Source organism: Oryzias melastigma, linkage group LG19, assembly GCF_002922805.2.
Source record: "Oryzias melastigma strain HK-1 linkage group LG19, ASM292280v2, whole genome shotgun sequence".
In the NCBI taxonomy this organism is placed as follows: Eukaryota; Metazoa; Chordata; class Actinopteri; order Beloniformes; family Adrianichthyidae; genus Oryzias; species Oryzias melastigma.
Window position 1 is genome coordinate 1,267,869 of NC_050530.1, and position 9,103 is coordinate 1,276,971.

Genomic DNA, 9,103 nt, shown 5'->3' on the forward strand with positions numbered 1-9,103 from the left:
TCCAGCATTTCATCCCTTTAATTGAAGCAGTTCATCACCAAATATCCAGTGATATTCAAGACAACATTTTGGACTCTGTGTTACAATCCAAAGTTAAAAAACTAACTTTCTTCTGGCGACCAGAGTGTTATCAAATTACAGGTGGAGTTCCTCAGGGTTCCATCGTAGGCCCCCATACAATTCAACATCTACAAGATTGTTTTATTTGACGATTTGGTTTGAAAAAACAGATGACATATGAATTTAAACCAATATTCCGAGAACATGGATATGCTCTTGTGCTATCCTGGGCATGTTTATATTAAATGTGGGGTCATCTTGACAGCGGCTAAACTTTTTTTTTTTTTTGTTCTCTTCAATAATTTTTTCTCTTCACTGGTGTCTGTGACAGACGTAATGTGAGGGATCACACATCAATGTAAGGGTGGGGTCATCTGGACCCCATAAAATGGCATAATGATTAAATTACATAGTATTACCTTTCTGAATGATGTTACTAGATACTTAGAGAATGTTATCCAATTATAAGTGGAGTTCCTCAGTGCTCCATTATAGGCCCCGATACATTTCAACACCTTCAAGATTGTTTTATTTGAAGATTTGGTTTGAAACAAACGTTCAAAACATAGATTTAAAGCAATATTCTGAGAACATGCCTGTGTTCTTGTGCTATCCTAGGCATGTTTACATTAAAAGTGGGGTCATCTGGACCCCACAAGACAGCACATTATTTTATTTTTTTTTCCTCTAAGTATTTCTTTTATCTTCACTGTTGTCTGTGGCAGACGTTAAATCCCGCCCACCTTTGTCGTGGGAGGGATCACACATCAATGTACGGGTGGGGTCATCTGGACCCTATAAAATAGCATAAGGATTACACAACAGAGTATTCACTTTCTGAATTATGTTACTAGATACTTAGATACTAGAATGTTATCCAATTACAAGTGGAGTTCCTCAGGGCTCTATTATAGGTCCCGATACATTTCAACATCTTCAAGATTATTTTATTTGACGATTTGGTTTGAAACAAACCAACAAAGTATTAATTTAAAGCCATATTCTCAGAACATTTTCTTTTAATTCAGTTTTCTGATTCGTCATTGAACGCACACTAGAGGACTGAAGTGGACAAATCAAAGCCTTAAATACTCAGTTTATCGCATATTCTTTATTATTATTGAAAACTAAACTTTACTATAACACCGAATTCGTCTAAATGATAATGAATTGGTAGAAATCACAGGTTTTTCATGCTAAAAATGCTGTGTGGAGTTCCTCAAGGCTCTATTGTAGGCTCCCTTCTTTTTAACAAAAACAAAATCCTTTTTGTTGAATTAAAAAAAATGAATAAAGACTTTAGAAAAATGAATAAATTAATTAAATATTAATGAAATCAGTTCATCAGTGAGGTACTTTTGGTCCAAACTCCTGATGTTCCTCACAAAAAAAAGGGCTAAAGCCTGTGAACCTTTTGACTGATTTAGAACGTTTTGTTTTCCTTTTCCATTATTAAGCTACAGACCACCCAGACCTTTCAGATCATTTGTATCAGAGTAAATTTGTTCTTAGAGGCAGAAAATCAAATGAAGGAGTATTTTGTTTATTATGTCTGGAATAAGCTCCTAGAAACAAAAAAGACTTCAAATCATTTGTTTCTGCTCACTTGTTTTTGTAATAGAATTGTTCTCTCCCCTCTTGCTCTGTTTTTAATTAGTTTTGAATCATGAACTTCCTCGGAGTGTTTCATCTTCTGGTCCACCTCTTCTTCCGTGGAATACAGATTTTATTTTCAGGGATTTTCAGTTGAATTCGATTTGCTGTGTACGCTTTCCGCAACTTGATGTTCATGGATTTTTACTCCACTAAAAACACAGAGACAAATGACTTAATTAGCTGAGACAAAATTGACTGAATATTTATTGGGCTGAATCTGCGCACAGACATAGCTGGGTAATTTCAATTATGAGAATTTTAATCTGCCAAGAGTGCAATTTAGCTGCAATCAATCAGACCTGATGAGGTGCCATGTACAACACGCACATGGTGTTAATTGTAATCCAACAAACACACGTGCGTGAAGGTGACTGAGCTTATAGAGCACACCCCCGACTAATCACGCCAGCCCAGAACCCACGTCCCGTCAAGGAGAGCTGCAGATGACACGCTTCAGGAAACAGGAGGACGAGATTCAGCGAGAAGAACAGTTTCCATCTGTGGAGATGAGTCGGTAGGAGACGGGAAAGTTCGGCCCAAGTGGGAGGTTGGATGTTTCATGGCGTCACGAGACGACCTGAGGAGCCAAAGGTCAGAGCAGCAGACCAGGAAGACGTGATCATCCCAGACACTTTCTGTAGGTTTTGAAAATGAGCAAAATATGGAAATAAATGAGAAAGTCTTCAAATTGTCAATATTTTAAGTAGATTAGCATCAAGCTTTAAATATTTAGTAATAATTTAAGTAATAATTAAGTAATAGTTTAGTTTACTGAGAAATTTTAGGCTATTTTGGAGTTCAGCTAGTATTTAAGCAACAAGTTAGCTTTTTTTTTCTAATTTGGCATCCACTGAGTTTTTTTATGCTGATTTGGAGTTTAGCTATGTGTTAGCAACATGCTAACGTTTTTAGCTAATTTGTTATCTACTGAGGTTTTTATAGGCCTCTTTAGAGTTTAGCTCCTATTTCGGCAACATGCTAATATTTTTGACTAACTTAGTTTACAGAAGATATTTAGGCTATTTTGGAGTTTAGCGAGTATTAAAGCAAGCAGCTAGCTTATTTGGCTAATTTCCTTCTACTTAGCTTTTTCATGTCTATTTGGTGTTTAGGTAATATATAAGAAACAAGCTAAAATGTACAGTTAATTAATATTAATATTTACAGTGTTACAGGTAATTTAAAGAATTGATGCTTTATTTCTTTTATAATTTTCCCCACCTTTAACACAAATGAACGATTTACGTAATTAAACACCAACCTTGTTTTGTCCATATATTTATAAAACTTAAACAAAAAAAAAATGTAGAAAATCCACAAAAAAGACAAAGTTTTAAAAGTAGAATAATAATTAACTAAAGTTAAAAAAAGTTGTCTAGAAACCCCATTTATCATATTATACGCATTTTTCATTATTAAATTGCTGTTTTTTAATGTCACACAGTTTATTGTTTATAAGTCTGCTTGTTTTATTAGTCAGGCTTCATTTGTTTATTATTGCTATCATTAATCTAAATCCAATTTTATTGTTCAAAACTATTATTTTTCAGTTAACAAATATAACATTTGCTCCATGTCATAATTTAAATTCAACTTTAAATTAGTGTAATGCTGACTCTGACTTCAGGCTTTATTAAGTGGAGTAAAAATTAAAAATGTTGCATAGACACAAGGACAAATCCAGAAACTAAAAACTTTAAAAAGATAGGCTGGCTCCAAAAAGCAAAAATATGATAGACTTTCACAGAGAAATAAACAGCTGTTGCTCACTTACTTTTTTTTTAATTATCATTCCTGCTCTAATACATTTTATTGATAAAACAAATTTTATAATCCACTTTTTTTCATTAATTTTTTTTCTATAGTTCAAATTATTCAAGTTATTAACTGAACAATCAGATGTCTCAATAAAAGTAGGTGGAGCCTGATGGCCCCCTCGTCCAATGTTCAAAGTGGTAGGGGTGTGGCCTTCCAACAAGCTCCTGATTGGTGAGAATGGTTGCCATAGAAGCTCAGACCGATTAAAATCAATCCCTGGCTCCAAGATGGCGGCATTCATGCTGCGAAAAAATGGCAACTGAACTGACTTCAGTCGATGTTCTACAAAGGAACAAACCTCAAATCTACGAAAGCCGAAAATGACGTGCCCTACTTTCTTTCTTTTTTACTGTTTTTTCTTAAAGAGAATTACTTTTTCGTTATCATGAGAAAACAAAATTAATTTTCTGGTGATAATGAGATTCACTCTCTTGTTATCACGAGAAAACAGAATTCAGTTTCTTGTTATAATGAGATCCATTCTCTCATTATCATGAGAAAGAATTCAGTTTCTTATGATAATGAGATCCACTCTCTCATTATCACGAAAAAACAGAATTCAGTTTCTTGTGATAATGAGATCCATTCTTTCATTATCACAAGAAAACAGAATTCAGTTTCTTGTGATAATGAAATCCATTCTCTCGTTATCACGAGAAAACAGAATTCAGTTTCTTGTGATAATGAGATCCATTTTCTCATCATCACTGGAAATCAAAATTCAGTTTCTGGTGATAATGAGATCATGAAGAATATACCGTAGCGTCCTTTTCTTCTTTTCCTGCTCTGAGACCCCAAAACTTTACCTGTTTTGAGTCTCTTTATTTTGAGGTTAACAACAAAAACAGTATAAGAAAACACTCCCCAAAAGTTTTTTTAGTACATTTTTTTTTTATTTATTAGTGGATCTAAGCTCCTCAAATACCTTGATTCCATCTCATGCACCAGCCTGTTCCCTTTATTTCCCTAAAAAGTTTAAACAAACAGGTGGAATGACAGAACCCTGTCCCGCCGAGAGTCTCTGCGTGGTGCGTTCACTGAACACCAGACACTAGCGGACCCAAACAGTCCAACTTAATCTGCTATAGTGAACTTTTGTCATATTTTTATAATCCACAGCAAAACATAGAAGTTTGTCAGAGAAAATGTCGTACACCAGAACGACTGAATGATTTATGACTTTTATGACAACTTTTTTTCTTTTTATTATGAAAAAAATAATTTCATTTTCTTGTGATAATGGGATAGTGGATCGCATTATCGCGAGAAAAAATTACGATAGGTTGTTTTCAGCTTCTGTACAAAACAAAAACAGGAAAAAGAAAATTTAAAGCATCAATACATATTAAAATACGAGTTAAGCTTTTCTCAAAACATTTACTTTGGTTTCAGGATCTTTGCTTCTTGGTCCGGAATCTCCTTCTGGTTTCAGAGGTTTCAAAACTCTGGATGACTTCTTTCTTCAAGCCACAACCCGGAAAGTCTAGAATTTCCGTTTAGAGTTTCAGCTCTGAAGTTCAGATATTGACTAGTTTTATTTGAATGAAGGTTTGATTGTTTTGTCAATAAATTTGTGATTTTTATCTATTAAATATGCTTTAAAAAATTACATTATTTAAAAAAATGTAAGCAAAAATTACAGTATAAAGCAATGCTACTCATAAAATGGAGACAAAATAAATAATAATTTATATGGTGTTATAATAATTGGATTTACAGTATATTTGTAAAAATGTTGAGTTCCTGTCATGCATGATTGACTGAAACCCATCAGACCCCAAATACTCTCCGTGTTTTAGAAAAAGCGTCCGGTGGTCGGTGGTTACTTCCTGGAGCGTGATCGTCTAGATCAAAGGAACTAAAAACTGCTTTGATCTTTTTCAAAGCCTTTGTAGTATTGATTATTTCCCCTAATATCTCTAAACATCTAACACTTCTCTGTCAGCTTTTTTATTCAGTCAGTCAGCAGTTCCATTTATTTCACGGCTTAACGCCAAACCTTCAGCCTGTGATTTTTGGATCAGCTGCACCACATTTGGACGCAGGTGGGCCGTACAGATGGCCGACAGGTGCGCAGCAAGAGATGTTGGAAATAATGTTTAAACAGCGGAGAAATAATTGGGATGGCGAGGCCAAGTTAACATCTTGTTAGGATGGAAGCGAAAACAGCAGCAAATTTCACTGATGATGATTCTTAATCTGTTCATTAGTGATTTGGAGGAAGTTTGGAGTTTTAATGGAGACCAAAGATTCAGGACTTTAGTCAGTCAAAGTCATGTGATTACTGAGTATGAACCAACACTTCAGTTTGTTGTCCTGCTTTAATAGTCATTTTTTAAATCAAAATATGATGCAAATATGACTAGATTCATGCTAAGAACTAAATCACAACAACATTTTACTGCTCTGACTTTTAAAGTTAAAGCTGCTATTAGGGTGCATTTAACCCTAGAGCTCTAAAGTATTCACAAGAATTTCAATATGTTGCATTTGTCTCAGTGTCATGGACCCTGAGTAAAGTCTCACATGTCCCAGGAATGGGTGGACCAAAGATCAAGCCTCCAGTATCAATATTTATTTTTTTAGGATTTTTTTTCTTCTCAAATTCCTAATTTTTCAACCATTTTCAAGCTGTTTTTAGGATCTTCCTATGTATTTATTTTCATTTTTTTTACATAAACCTCGGTTACAAATACAAAATAACTACTCTAATTGATCATGTGTTGTCATATTTTTGAGCATTTTTTTGTAAAAAAAAATAGTCATGATGTAACTTTTTATAGCGAAAGTGTTGTTGGGTTAAGTCAGCGTGTCGTAAACATTCGAGCTCAAAGTATGGTTCCTTCAGTGCTGAGGTTGTTCCGTTTCGTGCTCTAAAATAAGTTGGAGTGAGTGAAACGTTTGATGCTGGGTTGTAGAGGTGGTCCGGTTCCGTGGACTGGTTCTGGTGCGATCAGGATCGTCTCCAAGGCTGACTGAAGTCAATCCTGACTCCCATGATAGGGATGAACTGCTGATGAAGACCCAATGTATCACCACGACATAAACCAAACTGCAAAATTTACTTTTTCAACAAGGCAAAGAGAGTGAAAATAGAAAACGTATTTAGTTTGACTGTAGTTTCTTCATCCAGGCTCCCACAAACCCTTTTTTATTTTTTAGTGATGGATGTTAAACCAACTTAAAGAGGGTAAGTAACCACAAACTGTATGGGCTGTTAGAGACAATGGAATCCATGGTTAGACCTTTGACTGTATAAGAGAACTGGACCGAGTGAGTGTGACATCATCCATAGAAATGGGTTTCCTTCCAGCTCCAACCACATAAAGTCATGTTTTGTTTGAGCCAGACATCGTCAGTAAGCAGTAATTGGTTCACAAATCATTGAGTCATTGTTTCTATGGCAACCACTCTCACCAATCATGAGGGAGCTGGTTGGAAGGCCACACCCCTACCACTTTAAAAGCGGGCTGTACAACCTCTGTCAATCAAACGTTTTGAACGTTGGAACCAGCAGGAGTGTTTTTCCACACCGTACCATGCCAGATCCGTCGGGTTTTCCTGCATCCATGACATTCCACGTCCAGGGTATCCGTTCCTGACGGGGATTACTGGGGTCATCCTTCAAGCTCCCTGTTCCTGTGGAGGGTCAACAGGACCGCTCCTCTTCATGTTCTTATTCCTGTGGAGGGTCACCAGGACCGCTCCTTCCTGCTCCTGAGGAGGGTCACTGGGGCCGCTCTTCTTCATGTTCTTATTCCTGTGGAGGGTCACCAGGACTGCTCCTCTTCATGTTCTTATTCCTGTGGCGGGTCACCAGGACCACTCCTCTTCATGTTCTTATTCCTGTGGAGGGTCACCAGGACCGCTCCTCTTCATGTTCTTATTCATGTGGAGGGTCACCAGGACCACTCCTCTTCATGTTCTTATTCCTGTGGAGGGTCGCCAGGACCACTCCTCTTCATGTTCTTATTCCTGTGGAGGGTCACCAGGACTGCTCCTCTTCATGTTCTTATTCCTGTGGAGGGTCGCAAGGACCGCTCCTCTTCATGTTCTTATTCATGTGGAGGGTCACCAGGACCGCTCCTCTTCATGTTCTTATTCATGTGGAGGGTCACCAGGACCGCTCCTCTTCATGTTCTTATTCCTGTGGAGGGTCACCAGGACCGCTCCTCTTCATGTTCTTATTCCTGTGGAGGGTCACCAGGACCGCTCCTCTTCATGTTCTTATTCCTGTGGAGGGTCACCAGGACCGCTCCTCTTCATGTTCTTATTCCTGTGGAGGGTCACCAGGACCGCTCCTCTTCATGTTCTTATTCCTGTGGAGGGTCACCAGGACCGCTCCTCTTCATGTTCTTATTCCTGTGGAGGGTCACCAGGACCGCTCCTCTTCATGTTCTTATTCCTGTGGAGGGTCACCAGGACCGCTCCTCTTCATGTTCTTATTCCTGTGGAGGGTCACCAGGACCGCTCCTCTTCATGTTCTTATTCCTGTGGAGGGTCACCAGGACCGCTCCTCTTCATGTTCTTATTCCTGTGGAGGGTCACCAGGACCGCTCCTCTTCATGTTCTTATTCCTGTGGAGGGTCGCCAGGACCGCTCCTCTCCATGCTTCCTACCCCGGGGTAGAGTTGTCGTGACCGCTCCAATTCACATCTGTTCCTGTGGAAGGGTTCTGCTTTGTACTTGTTTTTCTTTTCTTCCTCCATGTCCCCTCCTCCCAGGTGTTTTTTTGTTTTTTTGAGGCATCTGGGATCTGCTCTTTTGGGGAAGGGTACTGTCAGGACTGTCAACTTTGGTTTGGGTTTTGTCACCAAACCTGGTGTCCTGCACACCAAGTCCCCCACCAACAATTCTTGACCGAATGACCTGACCACCTTGGACCCAGCAGGGGAATTTTTGCACCCCATATCATGTCGCATCCACAGGGTTTTCCTGCAGGTTTTCATGACATGCCATTCCACGTCCAGCACATCCGTACCTGAGGGGGATCACCTAGGCCATCCTTCAAGCTTCCTGTTCCTGTGGAGGGTCCTCTATAGACCCTGGGGAGAGTTGTCGGGACTGCTCCTCTTCACGTCTGTTCCTGTGGAGGGGTTCTGAAACCCCTCACATCCACCTGACTGTAGGGTCATTCTCTGTTATATATTGTCCTTTAACCAGTTTCAGGTTATGGATCCACAGCTATCTTTGTTTCTAGTATTTGCTGACAGCCCATTTAAGTATCGGGTTTTCTGTTAACCCTCGTCAGGTCATCTACTCTATCCTGCCCTGCCTCCAACACTTCCTGAAAATATTTGTTTTCAACAAAAATTTCAAGGTTTTTTTGAAATAAAAACTCTTCTAATGGCAGGTCTGTGACAATTGATGTGATTGGCGGTGAGTTCAGGGACTACTGGGGGTTAAGCTTGTTGAGTTTCAGCCCAAACTGCTTTTAATTTTTCAAACTATATAAACAGAGCTCGGTTTATTTTTACTTGACAACAGCCGAGGTTTCGAGGCGTCAGTTTTAGAAATCGAGCAGGAAGTCGCAGGTGTATGAATGTTGTTTCCTGCTATATTTAGAGCC